The 27,871-nt window shown below is 42.0% G+C and overlaps 2 long non-coding RNA genes across 2 annotated transcripts; one reads left to right on the top strand and one right to left on the bottom strand.

Moving 5' to 3' along the window:
- Positions 1–1,368: 1,368 nt before the first annotated feature.
- On the top strand, positions 1,369–16,653 carry LOC310696624. The gene is made up of 2 exons (XR_014520654.1): positions 1,369–1,456; positions 16,214–16,653. It is a non-coding gene; the product is annotated as an uncharacterized lncRNA (long non-coding RNA).
- Positions 13,148–27,871, bottom strand: LOC310696634. Its single transcript, XR_014520664.1, has 3 exons — positions 27,635–27,871; positions 26,600–26,667; positions 13,148–14,524 (listed from the first exon to the last, which is right to left on the bottom strand). It is a non-coding gene; the product is annotated as an uncharacterized lncRNA (long non-coding RNA).

A 27,871-nucleotide genomic window follows, 5' to 3' on the forward strand; every position in this document is an offset into this window, starting at 1 on the left:
TTTGAGCAATTTAGATTGAAAGATTTGTCTGAAAAAGGTCTTGTGTATTTGAATGCTAATTAGTAACTAGTCAGAGAGGAAAAATTGCTTCTCTGGCTGTCAGAAGAGTTCTCTAAAGTCAGCATTTTTAAGGACATAGCCTCTGCTTCTTCTATGCCTTCAGCACGTGTTTGGCCCAGTTAGTGAAGCCTTTCTCCTCCAGGCGAAACTGTTTGCTGCATGTTTCACTTAAGTGATGCTGATATCACACACCCTGTTCCTTCTCAATTTGGGCCTTAATTGGAAAGGTAATAATAATAACCTACGCTCCAAGGGGGAGGGGGGGCAAGGTGAGAGATCTATCTTTAAATAATTCCTCTGGGAAGTTTTATGTGTAACTTTCCACTCCTTAAAGGCAAGCACTACAGTTCAAACACATGAGAAAGATGAGCTGCAAACACCCGCAATATGTAACATATTCAAAACATCTAGTGCATATGGCTTGCGAAGCGATAACAAGTGCTATAACCCCAGATACCCATGGCAATTATTTGAAGGGTGCATCGCCACATCAACCCCATTCATTCATCCTGTTTCCTTTACCTGTAGTCTCAGGATGTCTTCAAAAAGTGGTTGCACACGCAATTCTATGGCTCCATTTGTAGAAATCATGGCACACAATTTCATGGCACAGTCAAAAGGCTGATGCAGTCAGGAGGAACTAGGCATTTTTGGCTGTGTTGCTGCCCTGGAAAACAGCCTGCACGCCTCATTTCTCTCTAGGAACACACCACAAAGCAACGAACAGCCATTATATCCTGAATTTCCCAGGCTTCCACTTCACATCATTGCTTGTAGCTTACAGGTGTAGAAAAACTTAGACAAAGAAGATAAAGTTCCCACCAGAGAAGAATGGCAGATGAAGTTAATGAACAATGCTGAAATGGCTAAAATGACCGGAAGAGTCAGAATTCAGGAAGACCCAAATTTTAACAAGGAATGGGAAAAAATTATAACTTACCTTAAAAGACCATTCTAAACAGTTAAAATTGTTAGTAGGGTAGATTAAGACTAAATTTTGGACACAATGGAGATATAAAAGATTTGGATCATCATAAAAGATGCAGGAGGAAATGATTAATAATAGGACCCACAAAGGAGAGGATGGAAATCCAGGAGATTCCTTGGAATCTTGTTTTTTTTGTTTTTTTTTACAATTTATGTTTGATAGATCTCTGTAAAAATTTAATCTGAAAAACCAAATAGATAAATTTAAAAAGAAAAAGAAAAACTTAGACACTATTATGACATGCATAACTTATTTTATACTACATATTATTTAAAAAAAATTATTTTCTTACCTTTATTTTCCATCATAAAACCCAGGGGAGTGTATTTGTGTTTCCCAGATGATCACCCAGCTGGGCAGCGGCCACACCCAGACCCGCTGAGCTTCAGCAAGGGAGATGCAAGGCTAGTTTTGCCCCGTTATCATGCAAACAACTGGATCAATTGTATCCGTTTTATTGCTAAACATTGAATGAGTATGCGGCATGCAGCAGATCAGCAGGATCGCTCCTACCATGGAACCTTCCCTTCCGGGGTAGGGAGAATCCCAAAGCTGTGCAAATGGGCAAGTCAACTTTAGATTATTAGCCTTAGCCTCAACAAACACTTCATAGCCAATCTATTATCTCCACTGGGTCTCCCTCTACTCACCCCCCACTTGTTTTAGCAGTATTTAAAGTTAATGAGCTTTTTCAATTTAAGCATCAGATAGTTAGCCTTTGGATAACATTTAGAGGAGCCTGGGTGTATCTAATTATGTTGGGTGAATTCTTAAGAGGTTCGGCGTCTATTTCATTCAAGAGGCACATTTTAAGTCGCAGGCACGTACTGGACGCCATTCCAGAATGAATGCAAATCACCCTTGTGAAAACAACATTGCCGGTAGGTCTGAGAGTTCAAGGAATGACTGCACTAACAAACACCTTTGAGAGTATGTCTAACTCCAGCTATTCAAGCTGGCAGGAAAGCTGATGTTGCCATTAAGTCTAAACGGAGGGAAGGAAAAGCTGACAGGACAAACTTAAAGGACACCACCTAAGCAGGGCAAAACATGCCTGAATAGAATATTGAAAAAAGTCTCACTTGCTTTAGTTATAAAGCAAGGCACAGATACTGAAACCAATTAGAGGATTAAAACGGAAAGACGTGTTGGTGTGTTGTTGTTTTTACAAGAGTGCTGGATGAAGAATCAAAAGATCGGCTTTCAAACTCTTGGCTTTGCCACAAACTACTTGAGTGAGTCAAACTAGTGTCACTGTTTTCTCTGTGTGTCTCATATCCCCTTTGCAAAAGATGATATTTCGCTTTTCCACAGTGATGGTGTTAGCAGAGTTGCATTAATTCTTGGGCTATAAAGCAGGTTGACAAATAAACCCATAGTTCAAATCCAAACATTTTGGACCAGAAAAAAAGGAAAACTTGGAATGTGTGTCATATAGGGACCAGTATAACGAGAAGCCTTTCAGATGATCCTTCAAGTAATTGTGATCACATTATTAAGTACCAACTTCCATAGAGAAGGCACTAAAACATTTCTATCAATCAGAATCATAGCCCTCGACTGCTATACCTTTGCTGAAGTGCTCCCTTCCCCTTCCAAAGCAGTCATTTCTGCTTAGAAAGTCATTACAAAATATGCTGCAACACTTCCTCTTATGAGTTAGCCTCTTCTCATATCCCGAATTTTCAGAAAACTAGCCACTGGAGCAGTCTTTCTCAACCTGTGGGTCCCCGGATGTTGTTGAACTACAACTCCCATCATCCCTAGCTAGCAAGGCCAGAGCTCAGGGATGATGGGAGTTGTAGTCCAACAACATCTGGGGACCCACAGGTTGAGAACCACTGTGACTATTGTGTGTTTGCTGGTGTGCTGCAGTGGCAGTGAATATGGTCTTTCCAGATGTTGTGGACCACAACTCCCATCATTCATGACTACTAGCAATGCTGGCTTCACATCTGGAGGTCTCCACATTGGCTAGTCCTGTAGTAGGAACTTCACATTACATTTAATCAAGAAAGAAGGTGGTGGTAAAAATAGTTTTTGTTTGCTTGTGTTGTTGTTTACAACATGGTCAGTTCTTAACTCTCCCAAGCTCCCATTGGGGAATGCTTATACAAATAAATAAGAAATAAATAGTTTAACAAGGTGCTGGATAGACAAGTTGAATGCATAGAAAACAAAACATTTGAGAGATGTATAGAAGACTCTGAGACCTTTGTGAATATTTGTAAAAGGTATATCCTATTATGGGACCAGCTTGGAGGGTTAAATGGAAAATGTCTGTGATCTTTTGCAATGACTAGCATTCTACATTTGGGAGGTTTCTGCTCTGATTTCTGAGTTCAGAGGTTGGAAGATGCTCAGCACATTCTCAGTCATAGAACAATTTTGCAAACCATATCATAGTACAACATCATAGCACAACAGCACAACCTTCGCAACAATTAACAGTCCACTTAATCACACTGCCACAAATTTCCAGTTTTCACAGGAAGCATATGATACCCAGAACAAAATGTTCCCGTTTCCATTCAAGAACATGACTTTCCTTGGAAAAGGAGGCAAATTATTATGCCGTAGACCAAACAACAAGCGTGTTTTTCTTAGGAAGTAATACACTATTTTCTCGGGAACATAAAATAATTCCTGAGTCAGAGTGGGAGTTTTCCTCCTGTGAAATGTGCCTTGGATTTGAAATGAAGCATTTTGTAAGTAAGTAAATAAATAAATAAATAAATAAATAAATAAAATCTTATGGGAGCCACAAAAATGTTGAGCAAATGTTTTCCACGCATCTCCAACCAGCATGTAGACCGAATTCCCCCTTTCACTTTAATGTTACCCTACCGACCCCCATTTATATAACCCACACGTCTGCATGTTTTCATGCCATGAGTAGCTGGAAATTTTATTTCCCCATCATTCCCCTAGTTTGCACAAGGCATGTTTTAGATAGCAACGAATGGAAGTGATTGTTCCTGTGACTGAACATTAGCATAAAGTAATTCAGTTATGCACTGCATTTGTACTGAGTTTATTAATATACATCGTTGCAATGGGATGCAGTGAGGCAGATCAACAGTTTAAGGCTGGTAAGATGTATCCAGACCACCAAGTCTGTCTTCCCAGGCCAAAGGCTTTTACAGCAACCAAGTCACATAGCTGTACAACGAGATAATGGGGAGAGGTTTTTTTCTGTGGGGAGCATCTTGGTGAGTTGAATTTGGCCCATGGACCTTTCATTGTCAACACTTGATGAAGAAGGAGCACAAGATATTTAAAGGGGATAAGGGAAGTTTCAACTAATAAAAACATTACAGATACTATTTGAGCAGCAACAGACTTCCATTCATAAATGAAGACTGACTTTCTTTCTTTTCTTTTTTTAAAAAGTGGGATTTGATTGCTTTTAGTGAGTTTCTTGGCTTCTGCAGAGCAGGAAGCAGAAATAAACAAGCTAAACTGTAAAGAGCCATTGGGAGGTGTGGGTTTTTTTTTTTTTTTTGACTTAAAAAAAAAAACTTGGAAAGGTGCTTTAAGAACTTACCTTTGTCATTGTTTTTCGGGCTTCTATCCCAATGACTTCAGCTTGAAAGAATTAAAATTAGTTCCTTATACAGGCTCTGCAGGTGAGGGTGGGTTTTTGTGTGTGTGTATGTGTGTATATGTGTTTTTTTAAAGAAAGATTTAATTTGCTGTTTGATTCGCCCCGGGATTTTCAGGTGTTGCACGAGGGAGTAAAGAACAGAAAGTACCTTCGTTCTTGGTTGTCAGCCATTGGATGGTGGCCATCGCATTATTAAACCAGCCAAGCATGCTGGGTCTCAACCACAGAATTTAATTTTCCCTACTGCAGGGACTAATCAACTACCACAGGGTTCTAAGTCCTGAGGAGACTGTTTTTATCTGTGTGCTTAAAAAGAATAAGGAAAAAAAACACGTTCAAAGACTAGAGTGAAGTTCATTTCATAGTTTTGTCTATCCTCAGGGTTACAGTGACAGAAATTTAATTCGATGAAAAACAGATAAGGTTGGAATTTATGCTTATGCTATGATATAAATTAAAGGAAGATGAAGGTTCCAGGTAGTTAACAGCCCTTCTGAAAGCAGCGTAGGGTTGACCCCATACTCTCCTCAGTAAAGCAACAAAAGGTGAGGTATGCCTAATGCAATTACCCGCCTCACCTATGCTGCTGCTACTATCTATAAAACTCGGCAAGGTTTTCTCTAAACAACATTTCTATAAAACCGCCCTCTCTGATAAAAGGCAAAATTAGCTACAGTACTACCCTCTGGGTTATTGAACCTTTATTCTTCTTTGGTGATCACTCGTAGCCCAGTAATATTGTCTTCCATAAACATGGTTTTAACAATGAGTCCATAAGTGACTGTGGAGGCCAATTCTGGATCCACACGTCCTTCCACAGTGGGGACATAGATTTCCAGGCGGGAGTTGATCACAATAAGGGTTTGCCAAGCATGCCTTCCTCTTAGCACATTTTGCCCTTGCGTTCTGAGTTTGAGTGTCTTCAAAGTCCATGACACCTTTGATAAAAGCTGTTCTCCAATTGGAGTGCTCACATGGCAGTGTTTCCCAATTACTGGTGCTTATACTACATTTTTAAATATTTGCCTTGAGACAGTCTTTAAACCTCTTTTGTTGACCCACCAGCGTTACGCTTTCCATTTTTAAGTTGGGACTAGAGTAGCTGCTTTGGAAGATGATAACCAGGCATCCACACAACACGACTAGTCCAACGAAGTTGATGTTGAAGAATCATTGCTTCAACACTGGTGATCTTTGCTTCTTCCAGTACACTGGTATTAGTTTGCCTGTCTTCCCAAATGATGTGTAATAATTTTAGGAGACACCATTGATGGCATCTTTTAAGGAGTTGGCGATGGCGTTTATATAAGTGGTCCATGTTTCACAAGCATCCAGTAAAGTTGGTAGTACAATAGCTTTGTAAAGAAGAATTTTGGAATCCAACTCTCCACAAAGTGTACATTGTTCACACACCGTCATGTTTCTAAACAGTGAAATGACTATTCGGAAAGGGGAGAAACTAAAGGGGTTTGTTCCTTTGGGGGCAACAATGGGGGTGGAATGAAGGCATGGACCACAGCCCTCTTGTGCTAAAATTATGGTTTTAATGAGGTTTTTAACTTGGGTGAGTGTTGGGGGCTTTGGGGGGCGGGGTTGTTTCACATTGTTCTTAAGTGTTATACGTTAATTTGTATTTTGTATTAGCATTTTTGGTTTTATAAGGCTGATTAATATTCTACAGCCTTTTAAACGGGCTGGTGGGAGCAAGAGGGCTAGTTGTTTTGTTGTTTCTGTTTTTAACTATTTACTTGTGGTCTTGCCTTTTATTTTTTATCCCCCTGAACTGCCCTGAGATCTTGTGATGAAAGGTGGTAAATAAGTCTAGTAAATAAAATAATAAAAAAGCAAATTATAGTTTAGGTTTAAGTGAAGAATATAAGCCATCTAATGATCCTGGCTCCAAACTGGTCATTGGCAAATATTCTCCTTCAACAAACCTTCTGTTTTTTGTGTTCTCCATCTTAGAGGCTCAAGTACAAAACCAAACCAAGCATATTTATTTGCAGAAAGGAATGGATTTGGGAGAGATGGGAGGGAGAGGGAGGAAGGGGGCAAAACAGAAAGGATACCATCACTCAACACTACTGCAGTATTAATCTACATTGTTTTTAATCATAGGAGCTGTTTCTTGGAGTTCTCCCAAGAAAGACTGAGCAGGGAGGGAGGCAGCCACAATGAAATAATGATACCTTAAAATGTACCAATTCTGGTGATAAAGGCTGCACTACGGACATGTTAAATTTATCAAAAAAAGGTGGTTGCAGCCGTGGTTCACATGACTTTTTTTAAAAAAGAAAATCCTTTCAAAATGAATGTTGCACAGGCTTTATAGGAAACATCAGCTTGAAAAGAGAATTTGGAAATGGAAGAAAGCATCTAGCAAAGAAAACAATTATAAATATTCCTAATTGCCTGGAAATAATTTGTCATACAGAACTGCACCAAGACAGATTTATTTTTTGAAGAAAGACTTCAGAACCCCTGACGATGAAATGGCTGTTAAGAAACAGACCGATATGTATTTCCCTTGAAAGTTGAACTAAAGGATATGATTTTCATTTTTATCTTTGCCCCCCTTCCTCCCTCCCTCCCTGCTTCTTCCATTTTCTATTCTTCTGCTGGGGGAGGAGGATGTGGAACAGGGAGGGAAATATAAAATATTCTGGAAGATTCAGTCATTGCTCCTCGGTATATTTTATGATTTCGGGAACCCATTCCAAGCTGTGCTGCAATTACATTTAAAACTGGAGAATAATGGCCCATTGACATGTATATGGTTTGAGAAATACGAGGCCTCATTTTCTCAGCTGGAATTTCCCTGCAATCTGCATTTGCATTGCATTAGGGGTGCTTCCCCCCCTTTTTAACAAGAGCATTGCATGCGTTCAGACGTTTTTGACACTCTCTGGGTCAGAGGGAACATTTGAAAGCAATAGGCCCTTACGTCTCCTGAGAATTTCTTGCAGGCAGGCACAAAGCATTAATGGAAAATGAGGAAAACACTGAGAGGGTTTCTTTGCATTATCAAGCCATGCTTTATGACATACCTGCCTGCTCCCGACATTAATCTACAGGAGATAGATTGTCACGGTCATGCTCCCCTGCTCTATTCCTGCTGCATATACATTACCACAATTGAAATCTGCGCTCCTCTTTCCACAATGTCATGTGCAGTTTGACGTGACTGCACTAGGAATGGCAGGGGCACATGAATGAGCACTTTTTTTTTCACGGTGCATACAATCTCCCTTGCGTTTACCAAGCAGCTGCGGGCTTCTTCTCTGTGGCTTTACAAGGGAGACATTATTCTTGGCTGCTTAGCTGAAGCCCTAAACTAGCTTGTCAAGGTTCAAAATTGCACGGCGTTGGCCAGGTATGTAAGCAACTCAGCACCTTTCCTGTTCCCAGCAGTGGCTTAAGACATAATGGGAAAGGAATGCAGAAGTATTTCACCTGTCGGGATGGCTAAATAAAGAGCTCTTTGTCATCTTCCAAGAATAGGTCAGTTGTAAATGGCAGTGGGCTGCAAGAATGTGAACACTTGAGATGAATAGTAGGGCCTATAAAACTGCTGCAGGCCAGGGTCACAAATCAAGGGTGCAGTCTTAATATAATATAATAATAATTTATTATTTATACCCCGCCCATCTGGCTGGGTTTCCCCAGCCACTCTGGGCAGCTCCCAACCGAATGTTAAAAACACAATAAAGCATTATACATTAAAAACTTCCCTAAACAGGGCTGCCTTCAGATGTCTTCTAAAAGTCAGATAGTTGGTAGGGTGGCATATAAATTCAATAATTAATAATAATTTCCTTGACATCTGATGGGAGGGTGTTCCACAGGGCGGGCACCACTACTGTGAAGGCCCTCTGCCTGGTTCCCTGTAACCTCACTTCTTGCAGTGAGGGAACTGACAGAAGGCCCTTGTCACTGGACCTCAGTGTGCGGGTTGAACGATGGGGGTGGAGACGCTCCTTCAGGTATACTGGGCTGAGGCTGTTTAGGGCTTAAAAGGTCAGCACCAAAACTTTAAACTGTGCTTGGAAACCTACTGGAAGCCAATGCAGATCTCTCAGGACCGGTGTTATATGGTCTCGGCGACCGCTCCCAGTCTGCCGCATTCTAGATTAATTGCAGTTTCCGAGTCACCTTCAAAGGCAGTCCCACATAGAGCACATTGCAGTAGTCCAAGCAGAAGAGAACTAGAGAATGCACCACTCTGGTGAGACAATCTGTGGGCAGGTAGGGTCTCAGCCTGCATACCAGATGGAGCTGGTAGACAGTTACCCTGGACACAGACTTGACCTGCACCTCGATGGACAGCTGTGAGTCTAAAATGACTCCCAGGCTGTGCACCTGGTCCTTCAGGGGCACAGTTGCCCCATTCAGGACCAGGGAGTCCTCCACACCTGCCTGCCCCCTGTCTCCCAAGAACAGTACTTCTGTCTTGTCAGGATTCAACCTCAATCCATTAGCCGCCCTCCATATTTACTAGGAAGTAAAATCCTGTTAGAGTGGCTGAGACAACACAGCCAGATGGGTAGAGTATAAATAAAATAATAATAATAATAATAATAATAATAATAATAATAATAATAATAATAATTTATTAAAGAATGAGAGATTTTGAGCAAGGATATTTAGGGTTGGGATGCTGAGCTGCATGGTGCATTTATGCTCCAACATTTATTTGATGAAAATAGGGACATCAAATACCGTTATTATTATTATTATTATTATTATTATTATTACCCCACCCATCTGACCAGGTTTCCCCAGCCACTTTCGGCGGCTTCCAACGTATATAAAAACATAATAAAACATGAAACATTAAAAAACTTCCCCATACATGGTAGCCTTCAGTTATCTGATAAAGGTTGCATAGTTACTTATCTCCTTGACTTGTGTGTGTGTGTGTGGGGGGTCGCATAACTCCATACACTCCGGCATTTCTCTGATGAAAATACGGATGTCCTAAGGAAAAACGGGGCATTCCAGGATCAAATCAGAAACTGGGAGGGCTTCTGTAAAACTGGGACTGTCCTTAGGAAACAGGGATATTTGGACGGCCTGCGCTTTTCATCCTCCATTTTCTACTTCTGTGGTAGACATGTGCCCTATTTTGCAGAAGACAGTTCCCTGTTTGAGGAAGCCCTCTGTTTGAAGGCTGTCCAGTCCATGTTCAGGTTAAAGTCATAAGAAAAGAAACACCAGGGTCCTTGAACTGGCCCATCAACAACAGACTGAACAAACACAGGTCACTTTCCCCACAGTCTTCCCTTTTTGTTGTTGTTGTTTAGTCGTGTCCGACTCTTCATGACCCCATGGACCAGAGCACCCCAGGCACTCCTGTCTTCCACTGCCTCCTGCAGTTTGATCAAACTCATGCTGGTAGCTTCGAGAACACTATCCAACCATCTCGTCCTCTGTTGTCCCCTTCTCCTTGTGCCCTCCTTCTTTCCCAACATCAATAATGACCAAATACCAAGCAGCGATTAGATAGTTCAGAGGTGATTGGGCATAGGTGTATTAACTGCTAGAATTGCCATTCATCTGAAATGGCAGTGTTTATGTACAGCACAGCTACCAGTTGGTAAATGAATAATAAAGGAAACCCTGTGCTTAACATCAATTCGTTATTGATGCTAAATATTGAGCATAGTATGCAAGGCATTGCAAATTAAGAAGAAAGGATTAAATGAGAGGGTATATAATGGGAAACATACAAGTTCATATGAATGCAGTTTGTCAAGACCCACCCTACAGCATCTTACTTGGCTGTCAGATCTGCACATGGTTAGAACATTAGGCACACAAAATGAAGGATCACATAGAATGGATAATTGTACCTAAGGTATTTGCACTATGAGGCGTTTCTTCTGAGTAGAACAACACAGACCAACAATCCAGTTTCCACAGGTCTATAGTCTCAGTGTCCCTTCAGACAGTATATCTATGTAGAAAAATTATATGCAGATCATAATGTGAGAGAGGTACCAATTTTCCTTCAATGAGTATCCGTCAACACATTCCATTATAATATACCCGATTCTCTTGCATGTAACCTTCTTAATCATTCTCATGGATATGATATTGTCTAGTGTCACAGTATTGTCAGAGTAACATCAGCACAGCATTACTCCTAAATATATAGTGTTAAAGGTGTAAGGCATTGATGTAAATTACCACCATAGAAGCAAGGAATCAAGAGGGTATAGAAAGGTGAATATTTTCAGGGTCTTCTGAATTCTAGAAGGGTCTGCCACTGGCCCCATTCCTGGGGTCCCTGAAGGTGTGCCTGGGTCTGTAAGCTGCCCCCCATTTAAATTACACAGAATATCCTTGGCTTTGCACTACTCCAGGGAATTGTGGTAAATTTAAATGACAGGTGGGTCCTAGCCGTGATAGGTAAATAGCATGTCAGTCTATCATACATACCTGGAGCCAGCTCTGCTTTCAAGAATCACAATTTTACTTAGTGGGCAGTAAAACATTTACACCCAATTCTTAGCATTCCACAGTTACACTGCAAAAAAGAAAAAAAAAGAAAAGAGGAATCTTTAACTTGCTCTGATGAGTCAGCACTCGGAGGAGTAATATAATAAAAGCCTAAATATAGTTGACAAGGAAGATAATCTTTGCACCGTTCAGGTGCTCGTCACCTGGGTATCAAATCATTAAGTGGTCTCTTTTGTACATCACATGAATATTCAGTGAATTAATATCCATTTTTGAAGATCCTCAGCATATTCTCCTCCTTAAGGTTGTATGTCTTAACCATGATATAATCTGTATTTTTACCGAAACAGTGACTGCAGTAATTTTCTGAATTGTTAACCTTAAACAAGACCTGTCAGAAATTAAACAAGACCTGAATTTGTCAGGATTGCTCTAGCTAGAATTACTTTAGTGTGCAAAACGCCTGCCTTGTAAAATAATAATATTTTTTTTTAAAAAAAATACAGCATTTTCAAGTCAAATGTGCAACGGGGGAAAATACAAATGTACCTGTCAAGTTAACATAACCAGAGCATAGTACTTCCCACCTTTCAAATTATTTGTTCCTCTTCTGTTTTCCTCTTCACATTCACGTGGATATGCACACAGAAATGGATGGCAAGTACAAGTTATTCCTATGGATATGCCTGTGGTTTCTTTCCAAGGCTGCCATAAGTCCAGGTTTTCCAGGACATATCTGGGATTTGTCCGTCGGAAATAATGTCCGGGCAGAATTTCTGAAAATCATGAAGATGTCCATATGGCAACTCATATTGGAAGTGTTGAACCTAATGCAGAGAAGCCAATGGGTGGCAGAATTCCCATGGAAAAGAGAGGAGGAAGGGCAATGGAAAGTGAGTGCACAAACCTGCAGCCCACTCCAAATCAATTAACCATGATTAAGAAATGGGCAGCAGAATTTAATTCAATCTATTTTGTGCATGTGGCACTTCACAAAATATTGGATTGCCTTGTTGGCTGGAAGTAGATTGCTTTTGGGGTTGAAGCAAGTTTCATTTGAAAAAAGCAATATAAGTTCAAGACCAATTTACAGATGTAGTATTAGCAACAATACTCCTCATTTCATTCAACAATGAATCGCACCAATGGGGGGGGGGGAGATCATTGTGAAATGTCATCTTAAAGTGCTCTTTATGGCAACAAACACACAATAGTTTTCACCCACAATCCGGAATTAGCCTTTATCTTCTCTTCCAATTACTAATGCCACTCCTGATTAAGTTTCCCCATTTTAATTGGGTACATTTCTAGCCTATGTTAGGGAGATTTAATTACATGACCTCTATTAATATATACATTTATCCCAGTAGGATTCTTATTGTGTGTGGTCTATGTATAATTAGTATTATTGATTGTCTCATAGAGGCAGTTTTCCAAGGAAGGTTAAATTCATCAGTGCAACTCAATGGTGTCATGCAGAACTGGGAAATATACGGCAGGGTAGCGACCTTGAAGAAATGCCTGAAAGCTTAATTCTAATCACTGGTATTCAAATGGAAACACAAATCTGCTACGATGTACAAACTTTTCTTGTATCTGCAAAAATAATTTGCCGACATAAATTTATCTTTTCATTGGTTGAAATTACAGTGGTACCTCGGGTTACATACACTTCAGGTTACATACGCTTCAGGTTGCAGACTCCGCTAACCCAGAAATAGTGCTTCAGGTTAAGAACTTTGCTTCAGGATGAGAACAGAAATCATGCTCTGGCGGCGTGGCGGAAGCAGGAGGGCTCATTAGCTAAAGTGGTGCTTCAGGTTAAGAATGGACCTCCGGAACGAATTAAGTACTTAACCTGAGGTACCACTGTAATATATTTTTATTATGTATATGTATTTGTGCACTAACCAGAGATTTAACCCCCAGCCCCGTGCAATATTCCCAATGCCTCTTGTTTCTGAGGATAATTTTCAGGAAGACTGAAGATTTGGAGGCTACAGGAAAAGAACCTGTATCCTTGAGTCACTCTCAACATTACAAAATGCGGGGAAAGAATTACAAGGGTTTTGTGCTTCCTGTTCCCATCCCATGCTTCCATTTCATCCTCAAAATAGAATTTTGGTGTCTATGCTTAAACTGGGCCAATTCATCCCCTGTGAAAGTGGAGGCTTTCAGTGACATTTGAAGACTGGCAAATTCTAAGAATCGTCAGGGAGAGAGTAGCTGTACCCTTAAATATAAAGCGGATCAGGGTCTTTTCTATTTAAAACAAATGGGCATAAACAGACTCTGCCTCTCACCCCAGTCAATTTGGGGCCACACCAAAGGACAGAAAAAAAGCACACTCAGTTCTTCCCTTTATTCCTTTTCTGACCAGGGGATATGTGAACCACAAGCAGAAGAAAACCTGAGGGATTTGGTTCCTTTTCAGCAACACCAAAATCAGGCCATTACAGTGGAACTTCATTTCTTGAACCCAATCTGCTCCAGAAGACCGTTCAACTTCTGAAACATTCAGAAACCAAGGCACAAAGGGCTGTCAGCAAGTTCAATGGAGAAAAGTGAAAAATGTGCCTCAGAAGCTGTTCAATTTCCGAGGCGCATTCAAAAACGGAAGCAATTACTTCCAGGTTTTCGGTGTTCGAAAACTGAAACGTTTGGCTTTCGAGACGCTCGGAAACTGAGGTTCCACTGTTTTAGGATATGCTGTCTCATTAGATACAAGTTAAGCTGAGTTTAAATAAACTTTAGGCCTTTGCCCACAGTCAGCTGCAAGGAAGTAGAAACATAGTGAATGGGAATAAGCTCCAAAAGGAATACATAACAAAGCCAACTCTTATTCTGTTGCTTTCAAAGCAGTATTTCCCATTCTGAAACTCCCAGTTGGGGATAGCAATAAACCAGGCATTTTCAATCATCTTCAGGTTAGATATTTGCCCACAAGTTGTGAGCCTCAGAGGGACTTTCTTGTTGTTGTTTGGGTCTTATTAAAATAAAATGTGAATGAAATTGGTTTGGCCAGCCTTTTTGTGGCTAGGGAAGAGCCAAAAACAATTTTGTACTGGACAGCTCTTGGAAACTCCCTTTCAGTGCAAAGACAGCGTGGAGATCCATTTCTCTCTTGCTATGAGAAATATTGACAGTGTCCAAGAAAATTGAATTAAGTCACCAGTGTTGAAATCCCTTGCTTGTTTTTAACAATTTTTTTTTATCTTATCACCACATGTAAATACAACAACTCCAAAATAAAATTTGAGACTGGCTGGATTTCAGCCCCTCATGTCCATCAGCTTTTCAGCCAGGAAGGCAAGTGCTTTGATGTTGTTCAGAGTGTGCAACTGCAGCATCTTCCTCTGCAAGAAAGTCAAGGTGGAAGGGAAAACGTCTCGGCAGACTTGCGTTCCCTGCAAATGAGACAAGAAGTATTTTGCAATGGCTTGTGTTCAGTCTTTGGGATGCAATTGCATTTTGAAGTTTGAGGCACTCAAAAGGTGGAGTTAAGTTCTGCACATTGCACAGTCAAGAAAGATAAAATGTATTTGAGAGTTCTTTAAACACACACACACGCTTTGGTTGTATCAAGCATTAGTCCTACTTCAATTAATTCCACTGGGTGAAATTCAGCTAGCTAGTCCTGCTAGTGAAAGTCCACACAAGGACGTCCCCTTAGTGCAATGAGTCTCCCCCCCCCACTTCTCCTTTTGTTGCTCCATGCCCCCCCCCCCCAATTAGCTGGCAGGTTGAGACAACCCCTTGAATAGTGAATGGGAGGGAGGAGGGGGGATTGTTACATCTTACAAGATGAAAAGCTTGCGCTGGCATGATGGAACAATCACCATAGTGCAACGTTCAATTCCTCCCACTGAAAATAATGGACATGAGTGACTTAGATTCATTAAGGTATCTGAAGAAGTGTGCATGCACACGAAAGTTCATACCAATAATAAACTTATTTCTTTAAGGTGCTACTGGAAGGATTTTTAAAATGTTGTTCCAACTACAGCAGACCAACACGGCTACCTACCTGTAATTAGATTCATTAATTTCAGTGGGTCTATCCTGACTATAACTTCGTTGGACTGGGATAACCTGACCACTGCGATCCATGCACTGCTAACCTCTAGGCTTGGATCACGCCAATGTCCTCTATGTGGGGCTGCCCTTAGGGTTCATCTGGAAGCTGCAGCTCATGCAAAATGCGGCGGCTCGAATACCAACAAGTTACCCGTCAGTTGGAAAAAAATTGCACTGGCTGCCAATTAGCTACCAGGCTAAGTTCAAGGTGCTGGTTGGGGGTGAACAAAGCTCTATTCACCTCAGGACCAGGATACCTGAAAGATTGTCTCTTCACTGTGCTCTGCTGATGGGGGCCTCCAGCAGATACCTTCTTATCAGAAGGTCCTTTCTGCACAATGTAGCAACTGGGTGTTCAGTGTTGTGGCGCCTTTGGAATTTAATTCCTTTGAATATTAGGCGGGCACTATTCTGCCGTCTTCTGGGCTCCTTCTGAAGACCTTTCTCTTCAAGCAAGCCTCTTAAGCTAAGATATTTCCCAGTTGGTATCTGTGACTGGAATTACTTGTTGTTAGCCACCCTGAGCTCCTTTGGGAAGGTTCAAATTTTATGTAAGAACAACAGCAGCTTCTCTCAGCATATCTGACCATTGCAAAGATGGCTGGGGCTAGTGGGAACTGGAATGTGTAAGAGTAAATCTCTTTTATGACCTGGGCTAGAACATGGAGTGAAGGGGGTGCAGCCGGACAAAGTTGAACAACATCTGAAGGACACCATGTTAGGTATAGACATCCATATGGAGATCTGATCTCTAGACTGTATATGGACCAAATTCCCCTGAAACAAACTAGCATATTTTTTTCACCATCCCTCAGAATTGGATCAAACTGTGTTAAAAATAATAATCTAGTTGTTGGAACCCTCTGCAGATGTGGTAAAGGTCTTGGTACTGGTTCAAAATTTCTGACATATTTTCATCTGTATTGAATCTGTGGTTGCCTTGCTAATTAGTCTGGGTTGGATACAGTGAATACCGTATCTCACCAATTCCTTCCCCTATTTTCTCATTTACTAGGAAGTGAGGAAGCAAAGCATTTCAAGACTATTAATCATTGGAGTGAAAGAAGTTTGAAACAGAGAAGAAACAGTTTCTGGAAGACGTAGACAAGACTGAATATCTGAAATGGTTGATATCAGCAGTGGGGTGTCTAACAATGAAAAGACTAAGAAGAAGAAGATAATCATATATTCCCGTACTGCAGGCCAGAAGCTGTCAGAGGGCCTAAGCAAATGTAGAATGTGTGATCTATGTGTGATATTGTGAAGGATCTGCTACAACTATTGATTACTTACTAATTTCTGTTCTGCTTTAATCAGTTTGGAAAGTCAACCATATGGATAGGGGCGCTGAGTTTCAAGAATCAGTGTGAAGAAGCTGGGAAGGGATTTGCATTGTGCTCAGGTGTATTTTCATTGCTGTCAGGAGGAACCCAGCAGTAAATCACACAGAACAGGTGAAGTTAACCCTTTATTGGACCAGGATCTGTACAGGGTATGAGCACATCAACTCTTCTTTGGTAGGTCTTGTCTCTATGAGGCAGTTGCAAGACTCAAGGTCCTTGCCTTCCCACAACTGCCTAAGAGTGGATCTAGACACAGGAAAAACCCCGCTATAAATAAGTCAGAAATTAGATTGTTATAACAAAAGAGAAAAAATATCTCTATGAAAAACCGCATTTTAAAATTTCCTGCTCTCTGGCACCATCTGTTGTTGCATGTTTATAGCGCATTCAAATCTTTACAACTGAAGCTGAGTCCTAAGTCTCCTCCTCTCCCAGGTTCCCCCTCCCCAAGCAATCTGAGACTGTGCCTGCATGTCTGCCTTTGCTTTTAATCAATTTGACTTTGAGGGCAGGATGTTTGGATCTCAGGAAGCAGCCTGGTTCAGGCCAGTGATGTAGGCATGCCTCAGAAATAAGCGTTACTGTGTATATGCTATAAGAGCTAACGTAATGTGGTTGAAGCTATAGCCTTAGACTCAAACTGCAAAACTGAGGACAATAAGTCATGGGAGAGAAATTCAGATCAGTTCACCTTTTAATGCACTCCCTCCTCTCCACAATTCCATACCCTTCAATATTTCTCTGATGAAAATAAGGACATCCTCATCCATTATGATAATAATAATTTTACTATTTATACCCAACCCATCTGACTGAGTTGTTCCCAACCACTCTGGGCGGCTTCCAACATATAAAAAAATTATAATAAAACTATACATGGCTGCCTTCAGATGTCTTCTAAAGGTTTCTAGTTACTTATCTCTTGGACTCGAGGGTCCATAACCTTCAACATTTTGCCAATGAAGGTAGGGACATCCTAACATACCGGCCCATATTTCTCTGATGAAAATAGGGACAGCCTAAGGAAAAACAGGACATTCTGGGATCATATAGAAAACTGGGAAAGACTCTGAAAATCTGGGACTGTTCCTAGAAAATAGTGAAAACTGGAGACTCTGCAATTCACACATCTCAAAATCCTTCTCAGATATGTGAACCATCCTTCAAAATGCACACTTCTCAAAATTTTGCAGTGCGATTTTCCAGCCAAATAATGTTTACAGAAATGTGTGTATTGGGGAATGGGTGCACAAAAATGCATATATTCATGAAAACAACATACAAAATGCATTGTTGTTGTTTAGTCGTATAGTCGTGTCCGGCTCATTGTGACCCCATGGACCAGAGCACGCCAGGCACTCCTGTCTTCCACTGCCTCCCGCAGTTTGGTCAAACTCATGTTCGTAGCTTTGAGAACACTGTCCAGCCATCTCGTCCTCTGTTGTCCCCTTCTTCTTGTGCCCTCCATCTTTCCCAACATCAGGGTCTTTTGCAGGGAGTCTTCTCTTCTCATGAGGTGGCCAAAGTATTGGAGTCTCAGCTTCAGGATCTGTCCTTCCAGTGAGCACTCAGGGCTGATTTCCTTTAGAATGGATAGGTTTGATCTTCTTGCAGTCCATGGGACTCTCAAGAGTCTCCTCCAGCACCATAATTCAAAAGCATCAATTCTTCGGCGATCAGCTTTCTTTATGGTCCAAAATGCATTACAGTAGTGAAAAAAGCATACAGAAATGCATTAGGATATGGGGAAACGATTGCAAAAATGTATTATATTTGGGGAAAACTGCTATATTAGGGGATATTCACATTAAAAATTTCATGGGGGCTTTTTTAAAAAAAAGATGCTGAAATGTGGAGAACGGAACTTAAGCTTGGAAACAGAGAAACATAACATTGACCACTTTTTAACAGTAAAAAAATTCCCAACCCCTTTCTGCATTTTGGGAGCAGTTGGCACAGTACAATGTGGAAACTGAACAAGGGCCTGCCACTTATTGTCACGTACTTCTTTTAAATGTACAGTCTTAAATTTAAATGCTGTGTCCTTTGAGAACATCTAAACGAGAGGACTCTTTGTGAATCCACATTTCCTTGAAGCTCTTATTTATGTTCCAGCAAAGAGTTATGTAACCTTACTGATTTCGGCTGCCACTTTCATTAATGCACTAATCTGAAAGGCCATTATTTATTTCCTTTTGGCTTCTTCCCAGTTGAAACTATGACTCTAGTTCTATATATCTTCGCTAACAGGAAATTCTGGCTTTAGAATTTACACATCCTGTTTGCATTCCTTTACTTTGTCCATATCTCTTCTGTTTGCTTATAGAATATACCTTGTTTCTCTCCGCTGCCTCCCCCCCCTCCAATCATTCTATAAAATGTGATGAACAAACACCAGGTGTTGATGGAATTCCATGGACTGTGGAAGGACAAAAGTAAATTCTTAATGATGTAAAAGTAACACAAAGCATTTTTGCAGGAAACATGACGTGCGACGCTAGCAAGGCCCATTGTACAAAATGTACAGAATTAAAGCCACATTTTCCTTTGGTTAGGAGCCAAGAAGAAATGTTCAGTACTGTAAAAACTTTAATATTGCCTTCCATTGTCTCAATAAATATGAAGTCAGACCCTGTTAGAGAAGGAGAGTTGTTCTCTTTCGTCTAATATTTCTGAATAACTCATAGTTGGAGGCTTATCCGGACTATAAAAAGCAAGAAAAGAGTTCAGAAGATTTATATATACTGATATCTACTTTCACATTTTTTCCCTAGAAAAGAGTAAGATGGGCTAAATCTCATGGAAGTAGCTATTTCTAGACACAAACAGGAAATATTAAATACCGTATTTTTCGCCCTATAGGATGCACTTTTTCCCTCCAAAAATGAAGGGGAAATGTGTGTGCGTCCTATGGGGCGAATGCAGGCTTTCGCTGAAGCCTGGAGAGCGAGAGGGGTCGGTGCGCACCGACCCCTCTCGCTCTCCAGGCTTCAGGAAGCTATCCGCAAGCCTTGCAATAGCTTCCTAAATGAAATCTTTAGTCTCAAAGTCTCTGAAAATCTTTAAATGAAGCGAGGTACCAAACTTTATACGATGAAATATAAAATATAATATAAATATAATCACTTTATACAGTGATTCTGGATATTGACTACTGTTTCGTAGAATTCTTCGTCAGCGCGGTGGGAAGATATAGAATTGCTTCATAAACCCATCTTATTTTGAATGAATGTATGTAAATGAAAATATCAAATGCTGTGGAACAGTGCTCATGTAATAATGTAGTCATTATTATAAGATGGGTTTATGAAGCAATTCTATATCCTCCCACCATGCTGACGAAGAATTCTACAAAACAGTAGTCAATATCCGGAATCACTGTTCAGTGTTGGACATCATATTTGCTGAATACACAAAGCTTCACAGCTTGTCTTTCATTGTATAAAGTTTGGTACCTCGCTTCATTTAAAGATTTTCTGAGACTTTGAGACTAAAGATTTCATTTTGAACTTGTTATGGTTTGAAGGAATTCTATAAAGATTGTCTATTATGTATGTATATGGTCATCGTGTTGCCTAGACATTGTTGACACTTCTTTCAGTGGCCTGCCCTGTTCTTGCAGACCCTTGAAGTAAGCAATCATAGCATGTTACAACTAAAGGTCATATACCGTCAAGTCTGGGAGTTCCCCTCTCCCTTCCAGCCTCCCCTTCCGGTGGCTCACCAATAAGAATTAATGAGCATTGGGCAGATTTATAGTCCTTTTATTACAGCATTCTGTTACAAGCACAAAAAGGCAACCCTCTGCAAGGATATCAGTTGCCTACACTGACTCATCCCCAATTCCACAGCAAGAAGCATGCCAACGGAAAGTTCTTTCCCCCTTCCCACCTATCCTTTGTTCTCTGACATGCTTAGACCTCCGAGTTCGGGGGAAGGGAGGGGATCCCCCCCCCACTCTCGATTGATGTATCGCCCAGCTGCTCCCTCCCTTCTGGTTGCTTAGCTACTATCTCATAGCTGGGTAGTTCCTCTCTCAATTGTACAACTTCTGTGTCTGCCTGTCTCTCTGCTTCTGGAAACACTGGAAGCAGGGGGGCGCAAATAATCTGTTAGGAACTGATCTTCCTGCGATTGCATTCCCCAATCTTCCGATCCAGCCCATCCCCTGACATATATGATCCCTTCAACCCACCCAAGGCAAAGCAGTATTATCTTCTGTAACCTGCACCATTGATCAGAGTCAGGGCAGATACTGCATTGCACATGAATGACAAGGATGCAAGACTCCATGCAGTGAAATCCCCCTCCAACTACAGAGTCCCAAGTCATGGAGCAATGCTGTCCGATGCTATTTCCAGAGCCCATTGCATGACGCTGACATAGCTCTGCATGGTGACAAAAAGAAGCACGATTCCTTAGAAATCTTCAAAAGGTGTGGGTTGTTCAAATGATGAAATACCTATGCTGCAGTGTGTTTGGAAGATATTGGTTGTATACCAAACAGCTCAGGGTAGAACCTCAATACACACATACAAGGGAGAAAGTCCAGTTGAACACAATCAGGACATTAGTGTGGAATAACACACATTGAAGGAAAGATCAAACAGAGGCTTCCTTTGCCCAGACACCAACCTTTTAGCAAGAGACCCTTTAAAACAAAAAAGAACTGGGGGGGGGGGGAATTAAAAGGTTCTCCATAAGGAACATGATATATTTACAGTAGGATGTGAATGTTTGAGGCCATAAGGTTGTAATAGGGCCAAGCGGGGGAGACCACTTCTCCCTCGTCACTGCTATAATATTTCAAACGGTGGATTATAATTTTTGGATGATGTTCAAAATGTACAAAATTCAAAGACTGATGACATAAGTCCTCTTCATCTACAGTTTCACTTAATAGGCCATGGCTGCATTACCTCTCTCTCTCTCTCTTTTATAACTATATTATTTGCCTTCTTATTACTGTGCTTGGTAGTCAGTTCATTTGTAGAAAAGCTATCCCATTAGCAGTTTCATGACTTTATTACCAAGCTATTGTACTTTGCTGAGGTTTTAAATTTTATATATGAAAAAATATATTGGAACACTCATTGTTTGAAGCTTTTAATCAACCTCATTCATGTGCACGGGGGGGACGACACCCTTGCAAAGTGCTCAGTGTTCCGAATGCTTCCTTGAGTGCCGTGAAATAAAAGACTAGCATTTAAAGGCACATGGTCGCATTTGCAGACATTGTGCAGGTTAACCCTTTTGCATGGTGGTTTGTAGACTCCATCACTCAGCCAAAAACCCTTGCCCATGAAAGAATATTAAAAGAAAGATATTAGAAATCCAACTCCTGTTATTACAAGTGATTCAAGAGCTACTCCTGCTTGTAATTAGCTAAGAGCAGCTTGGGTTCAGGATAGCGTTAAGGACAACCTGAAGCCTTATATCCCAGATCAATCACTAAGAGCATCTAGAGACGGTCGGTTACCTGTCCCCCCATATTACAGAAGCCCAGCCACTGAATAGCTCAGTTGATAAGAGAATGGTGTTGATGATGCCAAGGTTGCAGGTTCAATCCCCACATGCATTGCGAGCGCTCCAGTTGGAGAACAGTCTTTACCAAAGGTGTCATGGGCTATGAAGACGCTCAAACTCGGGATGAAAGGGAGAAGAGTGCAAAGAGGAAGGCACACTTGGCAAACCCTCATCACGATCAACTCCCACCCGGAAACCTATGTCCCCACTGTGGAAGGACGTGTGGATCCAGAATTGGCCTTCACAGTCACCTATGGATTCACTGTTAAAACTGTGTTTATGGAAGACAATCTTACTCAGCTACGAGTGATCGCCAAAGAAGAAGCAGCAGCATTGCAGGGGATCGGACTAGATGATCCTCAGGGTCCCTTCAGTTCTACAATTCCATGACTCGATGATTCTATAACTAGCCTCAACCAGAAGCCAGACCTTTAGAGTTGCCAGTGCCATCTTGCAGAGCACTCTTCCCACAGAGATTTGGCAGGCATGATGGCTTGTGACTTTGTGTCAACTCTTGAAGACATTTTGTATGCCAACAGGCCTCTGCAGCTGTTTGATACTTCTATGAGTGGCCAGTCATTTTAATAATTGTTTTATATGATTTTTTTATTTATACCCCACCCTCCCCGGCCAAGATCGGGCACAGGGCCGCTAACATCAAATATCAAATACATTAAAACACAATCAAACAATTGACTAAAATACAGCTTAAAAATTAGAATCAGGATAAAATTAAATGACTGCCCACAAATTAAAACCATAGGGGTCGGGAACCTCAAGTATTCACGACGGCCAGCTATCCATGTTGGTCCCACATGAGCCAATAAAAGAGCCAAAGAGGTAACTTACAGGGTCCCATAGAGGGGGGTCAAACAGGGCCCAGACTGAAGGAGAGGCGGAACAGCCAGTGTGGTGTAGTGGTTAAGAGTGGTAGTCTCGTAATTTGGTGAACCGGGTTCGCTTCCCCGCTCCTCCACATGCAGCTGCTGGGTGGCCTTGGACTAGTCACACTTCTCTGAAGTCTCTCACCCTCACTCACCTCACAGAGTGTTTGCTGTGGGGGAGGAAGAGAAAGTAGATTGTTAGCTGCTTTGAGACTCCTTAGGGTAGTGATAAAGTGGGATATCAAATCCAAACTCTTCTTCTTCTTCTTGCAGGCCCTGCGGAAGAATGTCAAGTCCTGCAGGGCCCTGGTCTCCTGCAATAATGCGTTCCACCAGGCATAGCAAATGTCATTTTAATACCTCAATTTTCATGGAAGGCATCATGTTGCAAACTAACAAAATGCTGAACAGGCAACTTAAAGAAGGGCCTCATTTTATTTGGCCAACAAAATGAAAGCTGGAAGTCCCCAAGAAGTGATGGGCATGAAGCTTAGGAAATACACTGGCCGCTTGCAGTGATAGGTAAAGGTAAAGGGACCCCTGACCAATAGGTCCAGTCGTGGTCGACTCTGGGGTTGCGGTGCTCATCTCGCTTTATTGGCCAAGGGAGCCGGCGTACAGCTTCTGGGTCATGTGGCCAGCATGACTAAGCCGCTTCTGGCGAACCAGAGCAGCACACAGAAATGCTGTTTACCTTCCCGCCAGAGCGGTACCTATTTATCTACTTGCACTTTGACGTGCTTTCAAACTGCTAGGTTGGCAGGAGCAGGGACTGAGCAACGGGAGCTCACCCCGTCGGGGGATTCGAACCGCCGACCTTCCAATCGGCAAGTCCTAGGCTCTGTGGTTTAACCCACAGCGCCACCCGTGTCCCTGCAGTGATAGATTCCCTACTAATATTCGTTATGCATTCCTGTCAGTATGGATCCTTATCTAACCAAAATGGCAGCACCCATGCACACAGGAGAAGCATTAGCAGGTTCGGGAGAAAATGGAGGTTTGCAGAAGCACGCGCGCGCGCACACACACACACACAAAATCATTAAAATCAAAATTCAGGTGGGAAAATAGCTCAGTGAGGACTGGGCACCCCGAGTGGTCATAGGACGCTGATTGTTCAGAAGTGGGTGTGAAAAGGGGGCTAAGGGTAGAATGGAATGCTGAACACGAGCCCTCTGTGCTGCAACATTCTGCTGCAGGTACTACTTGTCTAGTACAATTGCTATAATTACACATATATACCTGCCCTTTCCCCTTGCCTCCCCCCCCCACTCCACCCGCCATGTGAGTGCCATTGAGCCGAGCGTAAGGGAGAATGGAGAATCTCTCTGGCTGCAAACATGAGTGGCACATCTTGTTTCTGCCTCTGAAAGGAATGCAAATTCTTGGCATTGCTGGTGCCTGCCTTCTTTCTTATCAGGAGGTGGTATGCTACGATGGCTGAACTGGTGACATGGCACGGTGAAGACGGAGGCTTGAGTTGAGGAGAGGCTCTTTTCCCAGGCCCTGGGCTAAGGGAGGTGGACGTTCCCAAAGAGCAGTTTGGTTGGGGGGAGGCTGGGTGGGACGATGGGGGCACATTAAGAAGCAGATGCTCTCCGTCTCCTGAGCAAAGCTGCTATAATCAGCATACAACATTCTGCTAGACAATCCGCGGCTCTGCTGGAGGAGTGGGGGGCGGAGGGGAGCCTTTTAGTTCAGTGCATAAATGTAAGAGGATTGTCAGACTGGGTTTGCAGTAGTCTATCAGGCTAAAAATATCCTCCAAGTTTAAAGCAAAGCATTGTTTAGGCCTTAATGAAGGCAACAGAATTTTAACAACAGAAGTTCTGTTCATCCGTTCCACACACCCCTCCCGGCCGCCACCTCCCTCCCTCGTGCTCTCCCAACCACCACATTCAGTTCCTCTACCCCCGCACCTGCTTCCAGTTTTGGCTTCTTGGCAATGATGCTTAGAGAGACATCAGCTGGCAGCTTCGAACAGCTAAAAGCTCCCCTGCAATGCAGCGTCGCAAGCGCCAGCCTTTAATTCACTGGCACATGCCAGCTTAACCCAAGGACTTTCTCCCTATCTCTTAGCATCGCTCAGGTTCGCCTTCTGAAACGGCAGAAAATGATTCAAGCGGTGGCTTATCTTAAGACCTGGCCATATCTGTTCACCAGTGGCGGTGGCAGTACGGCTGCTGCTGCTGCCGCTGTTGTTGCCTCATCCCGATGACATTACAGGGTACATAAAACCAGAATGCCGTTTCTTCTTGATTGCTATTGGATGGCAAAGGGGTTTGCTCTTTCGCTCAGCAGATGGTGGGATAAGTGACGCTTTCTGCATTCAAGGCACTTCTTTTCTATCTCGGCTCTTTGGGAGCTGGGCAGCACTCACAATGCTAAAGGGGAATACTTAGGGAACAGATTTGTTGTTGTGCTCGGAAGCATTTAAGCGGGGTTTTCAGACATGCTATGTAGTCGTTCTTAAAATGGAATTTTCACATTGGGAGCTCTTTCAAACATCAGGTGTGAGGTCACAGTGCTGGTGTACTGTGCACCCTAGGCTAATAATAATAATAATAATAATAATAATAATAATAATAATAATAATAATTTATTTATACCCCGCCCATCAGAAGAACCATGGGAGATGCTTCTGTCCAGACAAGGGCCACAGCACTCCCCAGGTGCAATCCATTGGGGCAGTTACCCCTTAATGTAGCTCAGGGAATCTTTCATTTCCATTTGACCCCAAAACACAAGTTCTTCTGGCTGGTGGGCCGGAAGGGGTGGACTCTACCCAATGCCTATACCCAATGCCTATGCCAAACCTCTAACACCTGTTGTCAATAAAGTCATACTGTCAGTAAAGATTAGGGGGGAATGCCTTGCCACACAGTGCTTCATGAATTTGGGCTGCCAGGTAGAGCTTTAAAATGGAGCCCATCCAAGCAGTCGAGACTGTGGCATTCATCGCCAGTATGTACTGCAAGTGTGCGCCTTCCATACTGCTGTTGGCAACTTTGGTTCTCTCCTCTCGTACATTAAGGTAATTCTTCGGGGATCTTTCAATGGACACATGAAGAAGTGCAAATGGTGCCACAAACAAATAAATGGGTGGCAGCAGGCTGTAGGTTCACAAGACAGAGGAAAAGCTATTTGCATCTCCCTCTCAGGCACTGGAGTTTATATCCATGGTGTTACACACCAGTGGGCATGCATCCTGTCCTCCTGCGTTGTTAATGATCTACCATCTGGGGAGCTGATTTAGATTGCAATTTTCACAAGCTCCGCGAGGAGAGCAGCTCCGTAAATCTCAAGACTTCGACCCAGCCTACAGATACAGGCTCAGAGTAAAAGACTCAGGACTCTGAGCATAGTTGAGAGCATTCAGACATTTTAGGAATTCAGAAAGTTTGTAAAAACAAAATGAACATGGGCCTGAAATCTGCCTACATTTCAGAATAGCAGGCGGCTTGCTGAGCACAATTCCAGCTATCTCAATGCACTGAGCAGCCAATTCATGCCGTCATTCCTATACAACCACATTTCATCTCTTGTTCTGCAGCCTCTCTCGTCATGCTAGTCAAATAAAACCAGTGCAAGGATGACATCATCAGGTTTCACAGCCAATCCCGACCCTCATCAGACGAACACAGATCCTTACCTATTTTGCTTATGCATCTCTCCTGCAGCTCTTTCGGTGGAATATGTTAGTGTTAATTGTTTTGTTATCTGTAAGGGGGGAAATATATTAAAACCTGGCAGAAGAAGATTCCCACCCTCATCTCAGACCAATCTGCACGCACAGAGACCAAAAACAATGAAGGAAGCCGTACCTTTCTTTTGTAACCCACCTTCTTTAAAAGTTTGTGTGGTATTAAAATGTGTAAGAGGCAGAAATCTGACAACCACAACATTTTGAAATTTACAAGGCTACCTCAGCTTGTCAGTTGCTTGCTGACAGGCACTTTGTTGGGTTTTGTTTTTTGAGTCACTCGACTCCTGTCAGACAAAAAGCCCATCATTCTTTTCAGTGTGTGTTAATTATACCTGCATTTATTCATTTATTTTAGTGAGAGCTTTCCTTTTAGTGAGAGACACCACGTCCCTATTTTCATTGAAGAAATGTTGGAGGGTATGATACAGATGAGCAGGGAATGGAAACATTCTGGGATCAAATCAGAAACTAGGACGCCATCTGTAAATCCAGGGCTGTCCCTGGAAAATAGGGACGCTTGGAGGGTCTGCTACATGCTATTTGAGAAATATATAGGTGGAAATAGTCATGGTGAAAACTATGCACCATCTTTCACCAAGAGACAGCTCATATATAACCAGATTGCAGAACCCATTTCCCATGTTGTTGGTTCTCCCCTAGAGATAAATCCTGGGTGATGTTTTTCTGTTTTATTTTTTGCATAATTTCAGATGATGGTGTGCTCTCTTTTTTGAAAAAAGTAAATGAACGGATAGGCAGCCCTTAATTATGCTCTTGAGCTAACCCAGAAAAAAAAAATTAGACCCATTTGCCATTTGTATTATCTGGAAAGTCAGGATGGTATGGCAAGCCCTTAGTCCTATATCATTCAGTTGTAAGAGAGAGCAGATCAGCCCGAGACAATGCTGTCTTTCCGAGTAACATATTGATTTCCCAAAGTGCTTTGGAGAAAGAGGGAATCCATAATAACTTAGCACTTACCGCACGCAGCATTTTACATCTCCAAGGCACGGCACAAATAGATGGCATTTAAAGATATAAAAATGAGCAGAGCTGCGCTCGGTATATAAATGTGTGCTTAAAGCGAGCTTGCATTGCTATATAGCCTTGCGTAGAGAAGTCGGGAGGTTATTGAGGAAGGACGGTAATGAATGTCGGGGTTTTCAAACATGCAGGAAACAAGTGCAGTTCACAATATCCACACAAATCAGAAGTTAT

Source organism: Podarcis liolepis, assembly GCF_965112155.1.
Source record: "Podarcis liolepis genome assembly, chromosome: 17".
In the NCBI taxonomy this organism is placed as follows: domain Eukaryota; kingdom Metazoa; phylum Chordata; class Lepidosauria; order Squamata; family Lacertidae; genus Podarcis; species Podarcis liolepis.